This window comes from Strongylocentrotus purpuratus, unplaced genomic scaffold (assembly GCF_000002235.5).
Source record: "Strongylocentrotus purpuratus isolate Spur 01 unplaced genomic scaffold, Spur_5.0 spur5_scaffold_17, whole genome shotgun sequence".
Lineage (NCBI taxonomy): Eukaryota > Metazoa > Echinodermata > Echinoidea > Camarodonta > Strongylocentrotidae > Strongylocentrotus > Strongylocentrotus purpuratus.
The window spans coordinates 19929917-19935042 of NW_022145602.1; the positions used below are offsets into that span (position 1 = coordinate 19929917).

Genomic DNA, 5126 nt, shown 5'->3' on the forward strand with positions numbered 1-5126 from the left:
GTAACGGAGCAAAATGCTTACTTTTGGTTAAAAGCTTCCACTTTTAATGTAAAGGAGATGGATTTATATATTTCACTAAGGGTCTAGTATATTTAAGAAGAGTAAGGTATTCAACAGACATCTATTGTGGACAAGAAGATAAATGCAAGGTATTTTATAAAAAGGGGATAAGATAAAAGCAAGGTATTTAAGATAAATTCAAGGTATTTTATAAGAAGGGGGGAGAAGATGAAATCAAGATATTTTATAAGAAGGGGCAAGAAGATAAAAGCAAGGTATGTTGCCTACTGACAGGGGTGCTCTCCAACCTCGAAGGAAGGAGAGAACTTGTACGGTAGCCAAAGGGTTAAGAATGTTTGGTTATGTATACATATTTATTCAAGCTATGTAATTATGAAATGTAGACAGTTGTCTTGTTGGTCAGAAAGATATTGACAGTCAGGCTGAGTGAACTAATGTATTGTAGACAGAGATTGAGGTCAAATGAGATATGGAGAGACAAGAGACCAAGTACTCACTGAATATATCTCTTCAGCCTTTACCGGCAAAGCATACAGTCAATGTATAATAATCCAGAGTTCATCTAGTCCTAGAAATTGCCTTCTTACACAATGGTAGAGTTGATAGTTTTACTGAATAATATTGTCTGATATAATTGAATATGAAGTAAAGAAAACTCCTTTAATAATTTAGCTCTGATGCCACTATCTAGCTACATGTATGTACAATTCATGTACATGTGGCATAAATTTGCTTGGAAAATCACACTGAAATTTCAAATCACAGTTTGGATTTCATGTCTACAGTCCACCTAAGGCTGGGGGAATCTACATTGTCTCGTTGTACGGTTGATTTCTCTATGATTTGTGTAACAATTCAAAGAAAAATTGTGAAAAAAAGAACAAAAAAGCATACCTATTTTTATATTGTGAATGTTGAATTCATGTAAATGTATGATCGATATGGTATTTCTATTTGTTGCACAATGTTGTTTAATGTGGCATAAGAACAGAGTTTGTAGAATAATAACATATTCTGAAAGGCGAAAATTATCTGTTACTGGTTACTAGGCATTAACTCGTTATTCTCATCAGGGTTTTCACTCCAAATACCCTTCTGAAAATGAAAGACTGAAGAGAAGGGACAGCATGATGTTACACTGTACTTTTTATTTTATAAGTAAATAACTTTAGGGCTTGTTGTGTTTATATATATTCATTACAAATCATGTGTTATCTTTGTACATATTTATGTATTACATGCAATGCGAAATGTTATTTGTTTTGACAGGTTGTACATTATCCATGTTTTCTTTTCTGCTTCACAGGTCTTTGTGCCTAACTGTCTCTTTAGTCCTAACCTATCCACTCTCTTGTTCTTTTCTGTAAATGTATCTTGCCATCTCCCTCATCCTCTCTTCTTCTCCAAATCTTCAATTTTTCTCTCGCCCCCCATGTCCCTATCTTTTACCTTCCTCTTGATTCGTCACTCTTATTTATTGTAAAGATGCAAACAAATCTAAAAATGACTGTAACCATGGCATTGTTGTAAATTTCATACACAAGTACTATTCCACCTGGATTTGAATACGGTAGATAGTCTATAAATAGTCCGTTGAGAGCCAGAATTGCAGAACTATTTGTTACAATATACAAGATAGTAACACCCTTCTGGCTTTTCAAAAAATGGATTTTTCATTCTTAAGGCTGTTCTCAGATATGGAGCGGCAAAATGGTAACTGTGTGCAACAACGGACGTACACGTATTCACTGAGCTCTGTGTTACAACATTGAGAAATATGGTGAAGGGGCTCACGCTGATGTGGCTCCAAACAGATGATTTAACTTTGTATAGTACCTGTGAATCCTTTGCTTGTTGGCTACACAAACAGTATATATTAGGTTGTTGAAAATAAGCAAAGGGTTACTGGTATTAAACTTCAAAATCGATCAGCCCATTTAGAATTTCAAGTCTAAAGACAAGCTTTAATTCGTCCTTAAGTATTGAATATGGGTAAATATTTTGGTTGGTTAAAACGGCCTACTGCTCTATATTACCCGAGTCACACACCACCAAACTGACACCACATCGGTTCCAGACCAACTGATTCTTTCCCATTGGAGGTAATACAAGTTTTACCTTGGTCTGTTTTCCATCTGACTTAGGTCTCGTTGATGTTACTGGGGTCAAAGGTTAAATAGACTGGAAAGTGAGGTTAGACATTATTTGATCAAGCAGACAACACCAAAGTCGAAACCCGGGATTATCATTTTCATCAATTTTCAACTTTCATGAACTAAAGGTACTTTGTTTTATTCACTTGTAAATCAGTATTCATTGAAGGTAACAACCCTTTTGCCAAATGTAATTTCATAATCACTGATTGAAATAACACAGAATAGCAAGAGAGTGGCTGTGTGTGTAGATGACGATGAGTAGATAATAGATGCGGGATGTTAATGCAACAGAATTGAAACTATTCAACTTGTACGGTAGGAAACGTGATTCAAAGCGTTACTTAAATTTTGGTTATAATTGTCTCATGACAAAAAGTGTTTATTTTCCTCAGTTTTAGCAGTTGTATTTTCAGTGCCTGGGGTATTTGGTTTGGGCATTGGAAAACATGATTCTATTCATTTCTTTCAAGGGTCGTATAATGGTTGTGTCTACACTTGTACCACAATAAGAAATACTTGTGGCTCCACAAATTTCAGTGGTGAATCGATCTGCATCCCACAAAATGCAATTCAAAACAAAATTGTTAAAGCTCATATAATGACCTTTTGTACAAGATGTGTTCACCATAAATATGTGTGAAGTTATCTATTTATATATATTTTGTGCTGTATCTAGGCTTGCTATTTAACTTTGGTTTGTTTTTGTTTTTTAATGAGCTGTATAATTACTCTATATTTGCATGAGCCACGCTTGTACATATTCCTGACTACTTGGCTATCATGTGTATTTAGTGATCTTCAATGCTGTATCAGTTGAAAATAGACAAGGTATAAGCTTTTCCTCCTAAAATAGACCTCAGAACTACCAGTTGGTCTTTATATTTATTTTATGCAACCAAATTAGTATAATCATTTGAATTCATTTACTTATGCCCAAAATCCCCCTTTTTTAGTAACCAAAAGCCTGCTGAATGGTGCCATTGAATTGCCTTTTGAATATTCATGAGGTCATCTAGGTTTGTGACCTTCTACTTAGGATTTCAACAAATGGCCCAGAGCAGAGTTCTGACAAGGTTTGAATGCGACATTGATTGGACTTTGTGGTGTTCATTGTTTATCTTGAGATGACATTGTCTCTTTATAGCCAGAAGGACATTGATATGTATATTTTTATGTAGAATTGATACCATCTGGCTCTTGGCATATAATTTCTTCAATGTCGATGTTGCCAACAAGTTTGCTTTAACTGTAAATGTTATACATGTATTGTGATATAACTTGCAAGGGGCTTTAAGACTATTCCAGTCATTGGGGTGCATCGTTTATGTGACATATTATCATTACTAGTACCGTTAATAAGCAACATTTCTCCTTTAATGTATTGAGTTATTGTATTGTGTTCAGTTGGTGATTGTTTATACACTTATGAAAATTACTTTGCAAAGAATAATTTAAGTACTGCCTCACATTTGTTTTTCTTCTTCACGCTTGAAAAGCAGTTGGGTTGAAGTCATTGATTTATTTATCTAATTTGACTCCTAATATGTAAATTGTCCTTTTCTGTTTCTGATGTTGTTAGTTGTGTAATATAATAAGAGTTGAGTTGTGGTTATTAATTTGATTGTTGTATACATGTACTATTTATTTGCTGACCTTTAACCCTGTGACTTCACCCTCCCTGTGAATCAACGCAAACATTCTTGGAGCTCTTAGTCTTAGTTTTAATCTCATCTAAGGAATGCAACCAAAATATTCTTGTAATTATTCATAAGCAATTTTGTGACCCTGATTTAACTTTAAAAGTGCATTAAAGTATACATATATATATATTTAGATATAATGTGAGGTCCTATTGACCTGTCTATACATAGTTGTATTATACAAAGCATTATTTATAGTCATAACCCTGTCCATATTGGAAACTTTTCCGACTTTGATTCTAACCAAGCCAGCTATAATTTATTGAAATTCTGACTTTGCGAAAGTGAGTACCGTTCTCTGTATCAATATTTAAGATCAGAACAAAAGGCATCTCCTGTGTAACAGTAGTGGACCATATTCTAATCAGGTTTAACCTTGTGTGAGGTTTAACCTGGCGCTGGGTTTAAACTTCATCTCAAGAAGATTTCAACAAAGAAATAGACAGAGGTCTTCGTTTTCCTGTTGATTATGACTTATTCCTCCCGTTTGGTTTAAATTGATAAGGAGAATATGTGGCAGTTTGTTTTGGAGGCATTGGGTGTATCTTGTGTCCATTAAATTATTTGTTAAAGATGTTTATGCCTGGGTATATAGTCGTTTGTGAAGTAGGCAACTTGGCGATCACCACATAACACTGAGCCAACAGGTATTACGCTCCTGTGTGTATGCCCGTGTGCTGCCCTCTATATACTCACGCTTGAGCAACTTTAAGAGCCAGGAGGGCATTAGCCCTATGTTAAAGTATATATGAGTTAATGTTGTTCTGGCTCCAACAGACAATAGACATCTTCCCTCTTGCTAGTGAGATCCTCATGCATTTAACCTACCCTGAAAAGTGAATTGAAGGAGGGATTACCATTCATTATTTTATTTTTTAAACACCCAAAAGGGCATTAAATTAATATACAAGTATGTAAAAGAACGCTCTTCTGTATAGCTTTCAGTAGACAAATTTTCGCTTGTGGCGATCAGGGTTTTTACAGAAAAAGCCAGTTGAATCAGATCTAGGTTACTTTCAAAGATGATATTTTGCTGTCCTTAAATTATGAATGAATGTAATAATCGTCTGTTGCACGCAAGAACACCGTATTGTCAATGGCAGTCGCATCCTTGCAGGCAGCCGATGACATGTATTAACATGGTATGGTTAGAATCTTTGAATAGTTTTACCTGTATGGACAGGGTGGTAGTTTTGTGTATGGTTTGGTAGACGAGTTAACCTTGCATTTCATGTGGTACTTGTCATGT

The 5126-nt window shown here is 35.0% G+C and overlaps 1 long non-coding RNA gene across 1 annotated transcript; it reads left to right on the top strand.

Moving 5' to 3' along the window:
* LOC115924935 lies at positions 1-899 on the top strand. Its single transcript, XR_004064490.1, has 2 exons — positions 1-149; positions 184-899. It is a non-coding gene; the product is annotated as an uncharacterized LOC115924935 (long non-coding RNA).
* Positions 900-5126: the final 4227 nt, after the last annotated feature.